Source organism: Monodelphis domestica, chromosome 4 (genome assembly GCF_027887165.1).
Source record: "Monodelphis domestica isolate mMonDom1 chromosome 4, mMonDom1.pri, whole genome shotgun sequence".
NCBI classification, from domain to species: Eukaryota; Metazoa; Chordata; class Mammalia; order Didelphimorphia; family Didelphidae; genus Monodelphis; species Monodelphis domestica.
The window spans coordinates 280,036,061-280,055,664 of NC_077230.1; the positions used below are offsets into that span (position 1 = coordinate 280,036,061).

Below are 19,604 nucleotides of genomic sequence, written 5' to 3' on the forward strand. Positions count from 1 at the left end.
CCAGAGCTCCCAGATCAAGGAGAAAATATTGCAAGCAACCATGGACAAATATTCTAAATTTTAAAAGGGAAATTTTTTTTAATTAAATTAAATTTAAAATTTTTTTAAAGAACGTTAGTATAATTAGGGCAGTTAAAAGGAGTCTGCATAGACAGAGGGCACAAATGTGAGTTGATTATGTTGGTATCATATTGTGAAGATTAAATTAATTCCCCTGCCCATTTTTAGATTTAATCACCAAAAGTGTAAACATTCTACTTAATCTTTAAGTGGGGGAGGTCTGTGACCCACATGTGCAATAATGGGTGATAAATCAGAATCAAACTGACTGCCCCTTGGGCAGTCCTAAACAAAGCTTCAACTGTAATTGGTAGACATAAAATTGGAGGAGGGCACAGGAAGTGATGTAATAGAAAGTGTCTTTAAAAGGGAGTTACAGCTTCCTGTGGGAATTTCTTCTTTGAAGAGTTCTTCAAGAGTTCTTCAGGCTTGGGACTTCTAACTTTTTCTGGGAGTTCTGGAGTTCTTCATGCTTGGGACTTCTGACTGCTCTCATTCTTTGGAGTTCTGAGTTCCAGTTGGAGGCTGGTGAAGAATCTGTTGACTGGACCTGAGACCCTATACCTGGTGAGACTGTCTTTGAATCTCTCTCTTTGGACTGACACTTGATGAGTGAAAGAGCTGACTCCTTTCCTGGATTTTCTGAAGAGACTAACCTCAGGAGAGACCTACCTCTTTAGAATGGCTCCCTGCATCCCCAGGGCCAAGGCCTCTCAGGCTAAGGACTAAACTCCCCTGCCTGGGTTGAGCCAGGGGTCAGAGCAAAATACTTAATGCTTAGGCTAAATATCTTACCCTATCCTCTCTCTGATTTCTTACTTCACTCTTTCTATATTTTGTAAATAAATTGTTAAATAAATATCTTTGGAAATTTATAAAACTCCTGGAGACCCTACTCTTGAATAACCCAGTCCAACCTTTTATTAAAAAAACAAACAAACAAAAAACCCTTTTCAGCCCCTTACAATATCCAAAAAAGAATGTATGGGGGGGAAAGAGAGATGCAGTGGGAGAAGGGGGAAGAAGGAGCTAAATGTAAGTCATATGAAAAAATGTTATAAATCTCTATTCATTAGAGAAAGGCAAATTAAAAGAACTCTGAAGTACTACCTTACACCTATCAGAAATGATAAATGCTGGAAGGAATGAGAGAAAATGTTTATGTAAAAAAACTGTTGACAAAATAATGAACTGGTCTAATCATTCTGTAGAACAATCTGGAATTATGCCCAGAGGGCTATAAAATTGTGCATCCCCTTTGAACCAATGATACCACTATTAGATATATGCACCCCAAAGAGATCAAAGAAAAAGGAAAAGGAACCACATATACAAAAATATTTTAGTACCTCTTTGTGTGGTGGCAAAGAATTGGAAATCTAAGGGATGCTCACCAACTGGGGAATGGCTGAACAATTTCTGGCATATAATTGTGATAGAATACTACTGTGCTATAAAAAATGACAAAACTTATATAAATTGATTAAGTGAAGTAAGAACTGAGAGATCATTGTGCACAGTAAAAACAGTGTTGTAATGCTGATTAACTATGAAAGACTTGGCTACTCTGATAAATACAATGAACCAAGGCAATTCCAAAAGATTCATGTTGAATACTACTACCCACCTCCAGAGAGAGAACTAATGAAATCTGACTACAAATTAAAGTATACTTTTCTCACTTTATTTATTTTTCTCTTTTATCTTAGAATATGACAAGTATGGAAATATGTTTTGCATGATTTCACATATATAAATGATATGCTATTGTTTCCCTACTCAGTGGGTGAGGGAAGAGTGAGAGAAATGGAGAGAATCTGTTTCTCAAGCTTTAAAAAGAAAAGAATTCTTTAAAAAATCAAGCAAATAAGTCAAAATAAAGGCTATTCTGTCTCTTTCATTCAGAATCTATAGAAGAGAGAACACCAGTTAATCCAGCCCACAGACAGTAACTAGTTCCAATCCACGCCTAAATCTTTTATGTGAGAGCAGAGATGCAGAGATGTTCTCAAGGATTTGCCTGTCTTTCCAAAGTTTTCAAGTCTTCTCCTCTCCCCTTCCTCCCTGGCCCTTCCACCCCAGTTTATCTGTATCCTCCTTTGTGATCTCTGCTACATGCAGTCCAAACCAAAATAGGATTTCTTTCATCTATTCAAGTGCGATCTGGGGCAGACAAGCCTGTTCCACAAGGAGGAACCATAGAAAAGTGTTATGTATTCAGCATTCAGCTCTACAGCACCTAAGATGGGAGCCCAGGCCTTTAGCAGAGCCAAAGCAGTGACCAAATCCATTTGGCAGGAATAGAAGCTCTATTTATTTGGCTCTTTCAGTTCACCTGATCAAGGGCCCTGTGGAGATGGAGAACCTGGCACTTTGCATCTTTTTCTCAGCTCTGTGACCTTAAAGATCAGTTTTTTCAATTTACAGATTCCTTTCCTCCTGCCTCTCAGAGAGATGGCCCAGAAAAAGGTTGGAAAATGCTAAGAGGTCATTACTGCTTTTGAGAAGTTAAAGGAATTTAGGGATTCATATTTTCACTATATAATATCATAACAATAGTAATCAAGGCAGCTCTCTAACCAATTTTTCCTAGATTTTGTTACTAAAAGCAATAAGGACAAAGAAATTTTGGGAGAAGTTTGGGCTTAAGAAGGAGCTATACTTTAAAAAGACTAATTTGGTAGCAATTTGTAAGGTTAACTGGACAAAGAAAAGACCAGAGAGAAACAATCTACTTAGAAGGCTATGGAAATAGTTCACTCCAAAGAAAATGAAGGCCTGAATAAGAATGGTGACAATAAAAATAAAAATGAAGGAAAGGGAATAGTTTGGAGATACAAGGACAAATAAACAGTATTTGGTTATTAACTGAATGGAGTTGATAAAGTAGCAGAAAGAATCCCAAATGACACCAAGGTTCTGATTCTGGAAAACAGTGGTATCATTTACAGAAATAGGGAAATCAATTCAATAAAACATTTAAAAACATCAAATATATTTCTTAAGGAAGTACTGAGGGAGATATACAGTCCCTATACTCATGGCACTTATATTTTAGTCAAAACCACAGATAAAATAATATTCAATCGCATAAGACAAGATGAACTACATTTTAGATGAAACTACTACAATGCACAATAGGACATCATAAGTGAATTAGAGGAGTACAAACCCTGCCATCCATACCAAGGCAAGAGGCATCCATGGGCAAAGAGTACCCAAAATGGCTGTCTGTGATTATTTTTTGTAAAGAGTTTTGCTTGTAGGCTTATCTTTTACTCCTGTCTTTAAGATGTACACCTCAAGGTCTCTGGGAACCAGAAATGGCTGAATGTTCGCACTTCCAAGATGCTTTCTAAATCTGACCCCACTTCCCCTGTGCCTTTAAGAGCTAGCTTCTGAAGTTTGTTTGAAAGGTAGAAAAATGGAGTTTGACAGCTTGCTGTTAGCTTTGCACAGTAGATTTGTGTAGCTTTACAGATGGTCAGTTATCTCATAAATTTAACTCTTTGAGGTGTGGGAAGCCTGGCACAATGATGAGTACTCTTGCAAAGTTCTGAAAGGCAAGAAAAATATTGCCACACTTGCATAAATGTATGTGTATCTCTTTGTTATTTAAATGTTGAATAAGTAAACAGCATAAGAGACAGCCTCCTAACCAGGAGGACCTGGCTGTGAGTACAGCATCTGACACATAGTCTGGGTGACCCTGGGAAAATCACTTAATTCTTCAAGATGTAGGCAACTCAAATAATCTCTGACATTTATATCTATATATTATATCTATATATTAATATATGAAATATAACATTTATGCACCACTTTATGGTTTGCAGAGTACCTTACATATATTACCTCATTTGATCCTCATAACAACTCTGGTGCTATTATTATTTTTATTATTTCATTAATTTTCATATATTATCAATAATTATTATATTATGCTATGTTGTTGATCTCTGTATTATATATCAATATTAATAATTATATTTTATAAAATATAAAATTATATTTTATAGATGAGGAAACTGAGTCTGAGAGAATAAATGACACAGCCAGTAAGTCTCTAACAGGCAGGATCTGAACCCATATCTTCCTGACTTAAGCTGAAGATGCTGACCAATCTTCTTGCCTCTTTTTTTTCTTTTCTTTTTCTTTTTATTTGGTCATTTCCAAACACTATTCATTGGAAACAGAGATCATTTTCTTTTCTTCCCTCCCTTCCCTCCCACCACCTCTCCCATAGCCCACGCGCAATTCCACTGGGTATCACATGTGTTCTTGATTCAAACTCATTTCCATGTTGTTGGTATTTGCATTAGAGTGTTCATTTAGAGTCTCTCCTCAGTCATATCCCCTCAACCCCTGTAGTCAAGCAGTTGCTTTTCATCGGTATTTTTACTCCCACAGTTTATCTTCTGCTTGTGGATAGTGTTTTTTAGATCCCTGCAGATTGTTCAGGGACATTGCATTGACCCTAATGGAGAAGTCCATTACCTTCGATTGTACCACAGTGTATCAGTCTCTGTGTACAATGTTTTCCTGGTTCTGCTCCTTTCGCTCTGCATCACTTCCTGGAGGTTGTTCCAGTCTCCATGGAATTCCTCCACTTTATTATTCCTTTTAGCACAATAGTATTCCATCACCAACATATACCATAGTTTGTTCAGCCATTTCCCAATTGAAGGGCATCCCCTCATTTTCCAATTTTTGGCCACCACAAAGAGTGCAGCTATGAATATTCTTGTACAAGTCTTTTTCCTTATTATCTCTTTGGGGTACAAACCCAGTAGTGCTATGACTGGATCAAAGGGCAGACAGTCTTTTATTGTCCTTTGGGCATAGTTCCAAATTGCCCTCCAGAATGGTTGGATTAATTCACAACTCCACCAGCAATGAATTAGTGTCCCTACTTTGCCACATCCCCTCCAGCATTCATTACTTTCCATAGCTGTTATGTTAGCCAATCTGCTAGATGTGAGGTGATACCTCAGAGTTGTTTTGATTTGCATCTCTCTGATTATAAGAGATGTAGAACATTTTTTCATGTGCTTATTAATAGTTTTGATTTCTTTGGCTGAGAGCTGCCTGTTCATGTCCCTTGCCCATTTATCAATTGGAGAATGGCTTGATTTTTTGTACAATTGATTTAGTTCTTTGTAAATTTGAGTAATTAAACCTTTGTCAGAGGTTTTTATGAAGATTATTTCCCAATTTGTTGCTACCCTTCTGATTTTAGTTACATTGGTTTTGTTTGTACAAAAACTTTTTAATTTGATGTAGTCAAAATTATTTATTTTACATTTTGTGACTCTTTCTAAGTCTTGCTTGATTTTAAAATCTTTCCCTTCCCAAAGGTCTAACAGGTATACTATTCTGTGTTCACCTAATTTACTTATAGTTTCCTTCTTTATGTTCAAGTCATTCACCCATTCTGAATTCATCTTGGTGTAGGGTGTGAGGTGTTGATCCAAACCTAATCTCTCCCACACTGTCTTCCAATTTTCCCAGCAGTTTTTATCAAATAATGGATTTTTGTCCCAAAAGCTGGGGTCTTTGGGTTTGTCATAAACTGTCTTGCTGAGATCATTTACACCAAGTCTATTCCATTGATCCTCCTTTCTGTCTCTTAGCCAGTACCAAATTGTTTTGATAACTACTTCTTTATAGTATAGTTTGAGATCTGGGACTGCAAGTCCTCCTTCCTTTGCATTTTTTCCTTCTTTTTGTCAGTTGATGCCCAATATATTTGGCTCCACCCTCTTACTTTCACCCTATGTGTATCTACCTTTCTCATATGTGTTTCTTGTAGACAGCATATGGTAGGGTTTTAGACTCTAATCCACTCTGCTATTCGCTTGCGTTTTATGGGTGAGTTCATTCCATTCACATTCAGAGTTATGATTACTAGCTGGGTATTTCCCAGGATTTTGATTTCTGCTCCTTTACCTGCCTTTTCTTCTTTCACTATTTCCTTCTACACCAATGTTTGCTTTTGAATAGTTCCCCTTGTTCCCACCCTTATTTTACTTCCCTTTCTACCTCCTCCCTATTTATCCCCCCCCCCCTTATTTTCCCTGTAGTCTTTCTAAAATTAACCCCCCTGCTCCCTCCCTCTCTTGTACTGCTTCCCTCCCCACCAGACCGTTTGTTACCCTTCTACTCCCCTATAGGGTGCAAATCTGTTCTCTGCCCCCAATGGATTGGATTGTTTTTCCCTCTTTGAGTCACTTTCAAAGCAGTAAAAGTTGAGTATTTCCTGTCTCTGACCTCTTTACCCTTCCAGTGTATTGATGTTCTCCCCCTCCCACCATGAGCTTCTTTATGACATATAAATTTACCCCCATTTGTTTCTTTTCCCATTTCTTTTAATATTAACCTATTTTTAAACTCTAGTTATATATATATATATATATATGCATACACATGCATATGTATTTTTGCATGCATATATCTATATACCTATTTATGTCTTGTCCTTTCATCCTATACAGTTTGTTGCTGTTCCCTCTAAGTATACTTCTTTTTGCTGCCCAGCTAATAACAACAGTTTTTAAGAGTTACCAATGACCTCTTTTCTTATAGGGATACATATCATTTTAACTTATTGAGTCTCTTAAAAATTTTTTTTGTTGTTTTTCCCCTCTTTTTTAATTACCTTTTGATGATTCTCTTGAGTTCTGTGCTTAGACATCACATTTTCTGTTCAGGTCTGGTTTTTTCTTTACGAATTCTTGAAATTCTTCTATTTTGTTGAATGACCATACTTTCCCCTGTAAGAATATAGTCAGTTTTGCTGGGTAGTTGATTCTTGGTTGTAGACCTAGTTCCCTTGCTTTCCGGAATATCGTATTCCATGCCTTTCTTTTTTTCAGTGTAGATGCAGCCAGATCCTGAGTTATCCTCACTGTGGTTCCTTGGTATCCGAATGATTTCTTCTTGGCAGCTTGTAATATCTTTTCTTTGGTCTTATAGTTCTTGAATTTGGCTATAACATTCCTGGGTGTTGTCAGTTGGGGATTAAGTACAGGAGGTGATCTGTGGATTCTATCAATCTTCACTTTTCCCTCTTGTTCAAGGATTTCGGGGCAGTTTTCTTTAATAATTTCCTGTAATATAATGTCCAGGCTTTTCCTTTGTCATGGTCTTCTGGTAGGCCAATAATTCTTAAATTGTCTCTCCTTGAATGATTTTCTAAATCCTCTGTTTTGTGAATAAGATGCTTCATATTTTCCTCAATTTTTTCATTCTTTTGGTTTTGTTTTATAGTGTCTTGCTGCCTTGTGAGGTCGCTCAATTCAAGTTGTATTCTGGTTCTTAAAGACTGGATTTCATCCTTAGTTTTTTGGTCGTCCTTTTCCTTTTGGTCAGATTTTCTTTGGAGGTCATCTTTCATCTTCTTCACCTCATCTCTTTCATCTACTTTGCCTCTCATCTTTCATCTCCTTTGCCTCATTTTTCAGCTGGTTGATTTTGGCTTTCAAGACACTATTTTCTGTTTCCAGATGACTTATCTTAGTTTTTAAGTTCTTTTCCCAATTGTCTTCAGCTTCTCTTAATTGTGTTTTGAATTGCATTTTGAGTTCTTCCAAAGCCTGTATCCAATTCGCTGGGATTTCTGATTTTTCCTTTGCTGGGTCCGCCCCCTCTGTTTCATTTGCTCTTTGCTCATTACCTGTGCAGAAGCTGTCTATTGTAATTTCTTTCTTCTTTTTCTGTTGTTTGCTCGAGTTTACCCCTTCTTTGCTCCCCGTATTTGGCTGTTCTCTTGCTCCTCTCATTTTGTTTTGGTTTTGGGGCTGTCAGTCTCCCCTCTTGGAGCTTTGTCAGATCTCTTGGTACAGTCTCTAGGGGAGGAATGTTAACTTCCCTGTCCTCTGGAGGCTTTTGATTGGATTGAGTTCAATTGGGTTGGGCTGTGTGTCGTATGAAGCACTGAGGCTCTGAAGACTCCTGGAAAGCTGGGCCACCCAGGCTCTCTCCAGTTCTCTCCAGCTGCTTCTCCGCTGTCTGCAAGAGCCTTTGCCCCCTTCTTGCCTCTTTGAAAGCCCTCTCATCACTATTCACTCAGCTGCTATATTTTGTTGAGTCTAAGACCATAATATCTCTTACATCTGTCTCTGTCTCTCTATTAAAACAACTATCATAGCCTTTGTTACTCTTGCCCAAACTATTAAGACAATCTCCTAATTGGTCTTCTGATTTCCAGTCTCCACCCCCCTCTAATCTATCCTATGTGTAACTGCCAAGATAATCTTAGTATTATAGGATCATAATTTAGACCTGGAAAAACTTTACAGTCAACTTGTCTAATCACTTCACTTTATAGAAGAGGAAACTAAAGCCTAGAGAAATTAAACAAGTTGCCTAAAGTCATGCACATAGTAAATGTCCACACTGGAATTTGAACCCAGATCTTTTGACTCCAGAATCTGAACTTACATTATGCTGCCTTCCTCTAAAACATACATCATCCTATTTAAGAATCCTAAATGGTTCCCTGTTGCCTCTGGAATAAATTTCAAATGTTTTGCTTGACATTTGAAGCAAAATCTGGCTCTAGCCTACCTTTCTAGACTTATTTCACATTAATCATTTTGACAGAATCCAATTTCTAGCCAAACAAGCTTATTTTTTGTTCCAGAACTCAGCATTCTTTATTCCATCTCCATGCCTTTGCTCAGGCTGTGCCCCATGCCTGGAATAACTTTCCCCCAACAAAAAACCAAAAACATGGATGCACACACATATATCTCTCCTCAGAATTTTTTGCTTTTTATCTCAGCTCAGGTGCTACCTTCTATAGAAGCCTTTCTGGAAGTGCTTTCTCACTTCTCAGATTGCTACTCTCTTTACTTATTTGTGTATATTGTTGTATTTACCCTTTAAAACATAAGCTCCTTGAGATTAGGGGCCACATGTAGCTTTTTTCTTTGAATCTCCAGAGCCGAGAACCTATCTGGCACTTAACAAGGGCTCATTGAAATGAATAAATTACAAATGCAAGTACCAAAATTTTATCTTGGGCACAACCTGCACCAATAAACTGAATTTGGATCATTCATGTGTCCTGCCCAGTAGTATACTGGTATATAGCAAGAGACAGAAGCTAATACTTTTGTGAACTTGTAGCATAGAATTGGGAAAAAAAAAAAACTTCACCCCTCTTCTAAGCAGTGTTGGAAAGCTCATTATTCTTAAAAAACTGTGAATTCTTTTCAGACATTTTTAATATGAGAATTTAAATAAGTCTGGTTCCATGTATGTTTGGTTAATGTTTGTAAATTGTACAATTGAGCCTGACTTCTCTATCAAGAGGACTTTCTCTTGGGTTTGTTTTTTCATTCAAATTTGCAGGAAAAACTTACCTTGGCCTTAAAAAAGAAAATCAGTTTTTATTAAAGATGCTAAAATGCTAAAAATCTAGAACTTAAAATAATAGGGATAAGCATGCAAATTCATATATAAATGTCATAGTTTAAAACTGCTAATTTGCATAAGTATAGGGAATTTCTACTTTGGGAGTGTTTTATAATAATGAAACCACAGATTAAGACTCCCCCCAAAATAGGTCCCCTACCCTGATGTTGCCAATATAATACATTTTAATTATATAAATATGAGTGAAGGGGAGGAAATTAGCATTTATATAGCATTTAGGTATTGTGCTATGTGCTTCATACATATATTGCCTCATTTAATCTTCACAACAACTCTGGGAGATAGATGTTATTTTCTCCACTTTCATTGAGGAAACTGAGGCAAACAGAGTTTAAACAATTTGCCCAGAGTCACACAACAGATAGTAAGAGTCTGAGGCCAAATCTGAACTCAGTTCTTCCTGATTCTAATCCTAGCACTCCATCCACTATAACACCAACTGATATATATATGTGTGTGTGTCTGTGTCTGTGTGTGTCTGTGTGTTTGTGTGTACATATTTAATAGAATTATAAATGTGTGTTTGTGTGTTCCTTAGTTCCTCCAGGGCAGGGACTATCATTCATTTTTGTATCTTTCCTAGGGTCTAGTATAATTTTTTGCATAAATAGAAGCTCAACTAGCATTTCAGAAGAGAATATATGACTATTTAAAAATTCCTCATTTTGTGGAATATATTCCCACTAATGAGAAAGTATAGTGGGTAGAGAACTGATTAAAGAGCCAGGAAGATACATGAGTTCAAGTTTTGCCTCTCATAGGTACTTGCTGTATAACCATAGACAGTAACCTTTCCCTGCCAAATAATTCTCAAGAACTCTAAGTTGAAGAGAAGGCTCCAATTGGCAGAGGGGTTTCCTCCTTTAGGAATTCCCTGTATTCATAAAATGGCAAATCCAGTCCCTCATCTGGCTTTCTTCTCTATCTTCTAAAAGGTGTGCAGTGACTGTGGTAGTAGTAGTCTCTCAGTAACCGAGAATGATGATTGTCTTTGTGAGTTTTGCACAAAGACACTTGTGCATGAAAGAGATTTAAGTGGAAGAGTCGATGCACAGAGACAGTCCCACTCTCTCGGCATTGGAAGCCTGGGTCTATTGGCATGAAAGATCGTTACACCTGGAGACTTCCTCAGCTGCATTGGATGGCCCTGTTGTCTTTTCTGCTCCAACATGCCCTAAGCACTCCACAGTGCTTTGCTGCGTCGCCCTCTCAGCCGTTGAACCTTCTTATTGGTTTCTTCTGTCTGTTCCGTCGAAGCAGTCTTCACATGCTGGGTGAACAAAACCCTGGTTCACCAGGTGTCTACGAGCCGATGGCTACCCTCACAAGGTTTAGCCAGATTGTTGAAGCCATTGCCCGGGGTGTGGCCGCTGCCACATGCTAGCAGCTACTGGGAGCCACAAGTGAGAGCTGGGTGTCAGGTGGGGGTCAGTAGCTGGAGAGCTGCCCTAGGAGGGCAAGACAAGCCCTCCATACCAGAGATACTACCCCTCTCTGAACACCCCATACACCCCGGAAATGAGCAGGACTTAGCCAAGTGAATTAAATTTTAGCAAAAGAAAAGTAGGGACTCCAGCATGCCTACATATCAGGCTAATTCTATCTACGCAACTTGGAAATATCTGCAATAGCCTCATAGGCTCTACTGTGATGAAATTGGTAAAGGATTAGTAAATGAACTGGAAGAAAACCTCCTGAGGATCTTTCTCTTGAACTTTCCATTCCCAAGTCTTCTGCTGTAACTCACACTCAGTGATATGCCCCCCTGAGCCCAACTCCAGGACAGAGCCACCCTATCAAGGATGCTCCCTTACTAGGAAAAGCACTAAAAGGCACTAAGAAAGCTATTGAGGTGGAAGGGAGAGCCCAGCCCAGAGCTCTTCCCCTCTGGGCTAAGCATAATGAATGTAGCCTCACTTTATGAACTGGGAAATGTACCAAAGCCCTTGAAATATCTCCTCTTTGGTTATCAGTTTTTCACTGACTTCTTTATATGGATGACCTTGGGTTACTTGCTTCCACTAGATTCAACCCAGTCCCAATAAGTATAATCTGCAAATGCAGTCTCTGTAATTATGTATTAAGAATCACAGACCACTGTGCCTAAGGGAAATATCTTGAGGACTCCAGCAAAGGGACTTCCAGGAGTTATGAATTAGACCCTCATCACACATGATTTCTAATCTTACACTCATTTTCCCCTGACTCTGTGTGTACTTTTTAAGGAAGGTCTCATAGACTTTGGGGGGACAGGGTCTACATGTTTTATACCAATTGTTTTTACAATACGACCTTAATAAATATCCCTTTCTAAAGCTAATTAAGTCTGACTAACTAACTGATAATCCAGTGATTATTATGGAAGGAATAAACCAGTGAATGATCCCAAACTGTAGTATTTGAGAAAATTCACCAAATTCTTCAGGGGTCCCCCAGGACAGTGATAGTGAAGCTTTTAGAAATGGAGTTTGGGGCCCTGCTCCCAGCCCACCCCCCAGATCAAATTCTGTGCCCACCCCCACTCCCAGAGACTATGTGTCATTTCCCCCCCCCCTTACCCCACACAGGGGAGGGAGGAAACACTCCCATTGGGCTGCTGGGCTGACTGGCAAAGTGAGGGATGTCCTCAGCAAGTGTAGAGAGGAGGAGAGAAGTGGCCCAATCACTCTTCTTCCCTCTAGTTCTGCCACCTATGAACTGCCCACCTTACCCCCTGTGCTCTCCCATTGGCTGCTGGGCAGAGGGGTGGAGGATATGAAAAAATGTCAACAGGTACAATGGAGAGGGGGTAAGGGAGCAGCTCTGCCCATGTCCTTCTGCCTTTCTAATAATGAACTTGGACAGGGCTGTGGATTGAGTGCCCACAGAGCACTCTGCATTCCATCTTTGGCAACTGTTCCATAGGTTCACCATCACTGACCTAGGACTTTAAAAGGGGGAGGGAGCCGGCCTTGATATTTTTGTCAAATTATGCCTTCTCTAGTGTGGAGAGAGGGCAAGAGTGGGAGATACTTGGGAATTTTGGTGTGACAAATTAATTAGTTAATTTAAAATAAATTTATAAAATAAAGAATGGTTTATCACTATTTTCAGTCAAGCACAAATTCTTCCAGCAGTATAGAGCAAACAGAATACAGTTTGGAGCTTTGGAACACCCTAAGCTTGCCACCATTTCTGCCCCACACCCTTAATGGAGCCAAGTTCAGTGCCCTTTTATGGCCACTACCCATGCTGGCAGTCCTGCCAATCCAGTGATTATCAGGCAGCATGAGAATAGTAGTAGAGACGAAAATGCACAACTAGAACTGCAGGGGATGCGAAGACAAGCCAAAGCATAATGACCTGAACTGGCATCCTATCAAATTGTGGGAATTGAACTGGCACTCGGTCAAATGGCCTGGGGTTAGCACCCCCAGTTCTTTGGCTAAAGATGCAATGGTGGTGTCTTAATACAAGGCTTTAGAGCAAATAATCTGTTAGGGGAATGCATTGTTTGCAGCCAAATATACAAAGAATAGGGGTTTGTGAGGTATAACAGAGTGTTCTGTCCCTATTACAAGTATATAAAGCAGTTAAGGACACTGTCTCAGGCTTATTACAATATCTCTAAGGGCAGTAAAAGTGAAAAGAGACTGAGATTTTCTTTGATATGGCTTTATTTTCCTATCTACAAGAAAGTCTGGGTAAAAGGATATTACCTTTTTCCTTACAAAAGAAACATTTAAAATCTTCTAACCAGCTCTTTGCATAATCTACTGTTAATAGAATTACTGGATCTCCAGCCTTATTAGCCTTTATTCCATTCAGGTGGAGTAGTGTCCTTTTGTGTGAGTCTTTAAAAACTGAAACAGCTTGAATAGCCTGGAATTGGTCACTTGAAGTCTTGCCTGGGAGCTAGGGTTAACCTGAATCTCCCTTTCCAGATTTAGCTCTCTAAAAGTTCATTGAATCAAAGAAGAGACTTAAGCCTTATAGAACAATAACAGCTAGCATTTATACTATTAAGGCATAAGAACTTCCTCTCATAATTAGATCCTTATAAAAATTACAAGTGGTAGGTGATATTATCCCCATTTTCAGTTTAGGAAAATGAATATGGCATAAGTTAAAGTGATTTGCCTAGGATAACACACTGCAAGTGTCTAGGACTGGACCTGAACTCGGTCTTACTAATTCCAGGTAGTTCTATCCACTTCAACACCTGGCTGCCCCATGATATCTAAACCATAATCCAAATAGGAATCTTCTCAGTCACCCCAATTCCAGTTGTTAGTGTTCTCTCTCTCTCCCCCAAATTTATATTATACTTCTTCTATCATATTTTATATCTCCTACTCCAGGCTCTAAGCATGTCAGGTTCTTGAGGGCAAGGAGCATTTTAGTTTTGATTTTGTAACCAACTGAACACCTTGCCCAGAGTAAAAACATCTTTTAAATTCTTACCTTCCATTTTAGAATCAATACTGTGCATTGGTTTCAAGACAGAAGAGCAATAAAGGCTAGGCATTAGGAGTTAAATGACTTGCCCAGGATCATACAGTTAGGAAGTGTCTGAAGTCAAATTTGAACCCAAGATTTTGAGTCTCAGCCTAAGCCTACCTCTCAAAAAGTTCCTCCCCCATCTGCCCTCCCACCCACCCCTACCCCACCACTGCGGAGTACATCTTAATATTCTTTGAATTTAATTGAATCTAGCCTCTAACCTGAAGATCTCTAGAGAAGTCTTGACAACAGAGACAATTCCTTTCACATTTGGACAGGTTTAATTATGTTCCCCACCCCCCTTTATATGAAGCTGAAATCTTATTGATATGAATTGATTTATCCAAGCATAATAAATTTAACTCTTCTGCTGCTGCCAATCTCCCACCAAGTTTCTTGCTAAATCATTCTTTTCCATTAGGAATGAGGACATAGAACTCTATGTGAGATAATTTCCACCCTGACCACCCCGAGTTTAAATTCAGATTCCTTACCCTGGATCTTGTCTGTGCTGGACCTCCCTGGGAACCACTCCGTGTTTCAAAGTGAAGGTAAAAGATGCTCTCCTCTGGAGTCAAATCCAGGCTTGGGCCTGCCAGAACTCTCTGTGGTCCCCTTGTTCTCTTTGATGTCTTTGCTTCCTGTCCATTGGGCAGATCAGATGCCTTGAAAAATGGCACGGCTGTCATTTATCCAGGCACATGGCCATAGGGGTCAGGGATTGAAAGGGCTTGTGCCAAAGAGACTCTGTGAGACCTGGAGTGGTTCTTGTCAGGCATGAGCCTCCCAAGAGGTCAAATATCTGTACAACCTCTGGAGGAGATTAAGTTCTTGCTGCCCCTACCACCCCTACTTCTGTCTCCACTTTCTCAGACACTGGGATTAGAGGTTTTCTTACCACATAGTTCTCCTGGCAGTCTTAACTATCCACAGAAAGGTTGTCTCCTCTTCCCTCTATTACCACATGACTTGGAAGCAGATCCATAATAGGGAATTCCAGCTTCAGGGACCCTGAGACACCCAGAGAGAGGCCAGCTTGGAATCATGGTCCCTAATTCTGGGCATTCAGCATGTTGTGGCAATCTGCCCTGGTCTAGTTTAGTTTTAGTAAAAAGTGGGGGAAGGGTCACGCCAGAAATGAGGCACAATGGTGAATGCATCCTCAGTACACAATGACTTGGCTGCAGGTTGGCTCCATGGAACCTACTGTCATTTTAAGAACCTCTCTGTGCCATTATCATTCACCAACTTCTTTAAAGTTTACCCCTTCCTCTTAATTTCCCTATTTCTCCCAAGGGCCCTAACCATTCTTTCCACTTGCCTAGGTTGACATTGAGTTCTTTTCACTCATCCCCATATTCAATTACTATGTCTTAATAATTCTGCCTTCACAAAAGCATTTCTTACATTTGCCCCCTTTACTCCATTCAGACCTTAACAACCCACCCTGCAAGTTCAGGCCCTCATCACCTCTTACTGTACTAGCCTCCTCATTGATTTCCCTGTTGCAAAACCTTCTCCTCTCCAAATTAGCCTTCTCAAAGCTGCCCAAAAAATTTTCCTAAAGAACAGGTCACTCCTTTGTTCAAGAAATTTAGTGCTTGGGGGCAGCTGGGTGGTTCAGTGAATTGAGAGCCAGGCCTAGAGATGGGAGGTCCTGGGTTCAAATTTGACCACAGACACTTCCCAGCTGTGTGACCCTGGGCAAATCATTTAACTCCCATTGCCTAACCCTTACCACTCTTCTGCCTCGGAGCCAACACAGTTGGCTCCAAGACAGAAGGTAAGAGTTTAATTAAAAAAAAAAAAGAAATTTAGTGCTTATAGGATAAAAAATAAAAAAACAAACTCCTCTATTTGGCATTTCAAGCCTTTCTCTATTAAGTTCCAGCTTGCTTTTCCAAACTGATTATACCTAAGTTCCTGTTGTATACTCTAAATTCTAGTCAAATCAGCTTATTTTCTGTTCCCTGTACATGATATTTCATCTCCCTTTTTTGTATACCTGGAATTCATTTACCTGGAATTTATCACCTAACCTTTGTTTCCTGAAACCCTTAGAACACTTCAAAACTCAGCCAATGTGCCACACTTCAAACAGGCCTTTTCTGATTTCCCAGGGGTTCCACCTACTACTTCAATCATAGAATGCCCAAACACATTAACTGAATCAATCAGTCCATCAGAAGCATAAACTAAAGGGGATGTGGCAAAGTGGGGACATTAATTCATTGCTGGTGGAGTTGTGAATTGATCCAACCATTCTGGAGGGCAATTTGGAACTATGCCCAAAGGGCGATAAAAGGCTGTCTGCCCTTTGATCCAGCCATAGCACTGCTGGGTTTGTACCCCAAAAAGATAATAAGGATAAAGACTTGTACAAGAACATTCATAGCTGCGCTCTTTGTGGTGGCAAAAAAAATTGGAAAATGAGGGGATGCCCATCAATTGGGGAATGGCTGAACAAATTGTGGTATATGTTGGTGAGGGAATACTATTGTGCTAAAAGGAATAATAAAGTGAAGGAATTCCATGGAGACTGGAACAACCTCCAGGAAGTGATGCAGAGTGAGAGGAGCAGAACCAGGAGAACATTGTACACAGAGACTGATACACTGTGGTACAATCGAAGGTAATGGACTTCTCCATTAGTGGCAATGCAATGTCCCTGAACAATCTGCAGGGATCTATGAGAAAAAACACTATCCTCAAGCAGAGGACAAACTGTGGGAGTAAAAACACCGATGAAAAAGCAACTGCTTGACTACAGGGGCTGAGGGGAAATGACTGAGGAGAGACTCTAAATGAACACTCTAGTGCAAATACCAACAACATGGAAATGGGTTCGAATCAAGAACACATGTGAAACCCAGTGGAATTGCGCGTGGGCTATGGGAGAGGTGGTGGGAGGGAGGGGAGGGAAGAAAAGAAAATGATCTCTGTTTCCAATGAATAATGTATGAAAATGACCAAATAAAATAATGTTTAAAAAATAAATAAAGTTAATGCAATAATAAAAAAAAAGAAGCATAAACTAAGTGTGCATAAATCTTCAATCTAGTTGTAAGGATTATAGTACTTTGACCACTGGATAAAAGTAGATGATGCCACAACTGGTGATTTGATGAAAAAATCAGATATACCCTTGACATCTCATCAAAGAACAGTCATTCAGCTAGACACTCTTCTCCACCAGTGACTCCTTCCATCCTCCTGCCAACTGATACAACCACACCAACAATCTCTATACTTGCTCCCATGCTTTTGAATGCTGTTGTAGAAAATCATGGAACCCTGCCAACTGAGTCCATTGCAAATTCATTTTATCCAGACTCTCACTGCTGCATAGCAATTCTTTAATTGTTTTTATCTTTCATGATTCTTTTTCACAGTTCCCAAAGTAGCTGTATGACCTTCCTCCTATTGCAAGTTCCCAGTTCTAGTCCTACCATTCTCTCTCTCCTTTGATGACCTCTCTTTCTACTTTTCTGCCACACATTATGAATTCTATCACCTCCTTCTCTTGTAACCTGCATCTCAAAAATTTCTATACTATCACCTAGCTTCTCTTTTGGCCCAGTCTCAAAGGGGAAGGTAGCCCTTTTCCTTAATAAAGCAAACTTGTCTGTATTCTTGATCCCTTGTTATTTATTATTATTATTTTATTATTTTAATTAATCATCACTTAATTATTATCACATTAATTATTATCACTTTCTCTTCTTTATTACTGCCTTTCTTACTGAGCCTTGAAGCTGTAGGGGAGAGCTGATTAAGAAATATTCAGTGTGAGCATTTACACCTTGGTAATCAATGAACACTATGAATCAGGGTTTGGATTATTGTTTTGTTGAATGTTTATACTTAATAAAGTAATGAAAAAATGTTAATAATGCAGATTAAATTTTAAAGTGTATGAGGCCTTTTCTGAGAGTCAATTGTTAAACATTTATGAGTACACCACTGTTCCTTCCCAATAGCCTACAAACATGCTTCGATCTTCCCCATCCATAAAAAAATACATAACTTCACCTGACCCTATTATTCCCTTCAAGCTGTTGTTCTATAGCATTCTAAACTTTCACTGTTAAAGTCCTCAAAAGAATCAAGTAAGTTTGCTACCTTCACTTTCTCATTATCCCTGAGTACCTCAATACTTTGTAATTTGGCATTTTATCTGAAATTACTCTCTCAAAGGTTACCAATAAACTTTTATTTTTCAAATTTTATGGAATTGTATTGCTCCTGTTGTTCCTTGGCCTTTTGGCAACTGGTGATCACCTCCATTTTCCTGAACAATCAATTTCTATTCTTCCATAACACCACTGTATTCTAGTTCTCTTTGTGCCTATCTGGAAGCCTCTTGGTCTCTATTGCTACAGTGGTATCCATATTTTCCCTCAGTGCTATTATAGGTCTTTTTCTCTTATAATTCTAGGTGTTCTTGACAATTTCCATTGGTTTGATTATTTCTATGAAGATTAATGCCACATCCGTATATCTAGTCTTAATCTCTCCCTAGAACTCTGGATATCTAGGCTTGTCTATGCCTCAAACTCAATATACTCCTAAGTAAACTCATTATTTTCTGCATTAAGCCAACCCTTTCTTTAAATCTTCCTAATCCTTTTGATGAGGCCACCACCTTCCAGTCACCAAGCTCTAAAACTGAGAGTAATCTTTTACAATTTCCTTTTGCTTCTTTCACATTTTTTTATTGATTCCCTTGATATTCTTCACTTTTTGTCCTTCCAGAAGAATTTTGTTATTATTTTCTCTAGCTGTGATTTTGTAGTTTTATTTAGTATGGCACTGAATAAGTAAATTAATTTAGGTAGTATTGCCATTTTGTTAATTTGGTTCAACCTACTCGTAAGCAATCAGTATTTTTCCAGTTATTTAGATCTGGCTTTGTTTATGTGAAGATATTTTATAATTGTTTTCATAATGTTCTTATAAATATCTAGGCAGGCAGACTCCTAGTATTCCATGCTGTCCTTCCTTGTCTCTGCCTTTCAGAGCCCTTATCTTCCTTCAAAACTCAGTTCTGGGGTAGCTGGGTAGCTCAGTGGATTGAGAGCCAGGCTAGAGGTGGGAGGTCCTAGGTTCAAATCTGACTTCCCAGCTGTGTGAACCTGGGCAAGTCACTCAACCCCCATTGCCTAGCCTTTACCACTCTTCTGCCTTGGAACCGATACACAGTATTGAGTCTAAGGCAAAAGGTAAGGGTTTAAAAAAATTTTTTTTTTAAACCAAACAACTCAGTTCTGACATTCTTTCTTAGGTGAAGCCTTTCCAATTCCCTCAGTTATTAGTATCCTCTCTCTTCACAAATGTTCCTAGAGCACTTTGTTCTATCTCTCTCTTTGCCACTTTCATTCCCTATCCTTTATCATAGTTATTTGTGTTCATTCCCTGTATCCCCAGTAGAATGCAAATGTCTCATCTTGGCACCCTTGACACCAAGCATAAATGTCTTGTGTGTGAGTGGTAATAAATAAATATTTGTAGAATCCCCATAGGACAAGCCTTCAAAATGCTGAAGACAGTTATCATAATTATAGAATATCTTCTCTCCTTCAGGCTAATGAAGAGTTGAGAATGGGATACACTTTATCTTC

General features: G+C 39.0%; 1 long non-coding RNA gene across 1 annotated transcript in view; it reads left to right on the forward strand.

Moving 5' to 3' along the window:
- Positions 1–344: 344 nt before the first annotated feature.
- LOC130453800 (uncharacterized) overlaps positions 345–19,604 on the forward strand; it is a 52,331-nt gene continuing 33,071 nt past the window's right edge. The window contains exon 1 of the long non-coding RNA XR_008911358.1: positions 345–627. This is a non-coding gene — a long non-coding RNA (uncharacterized LOC130453800). The remainder of the gene's footprint in view (positions 628–19,604) is intronic.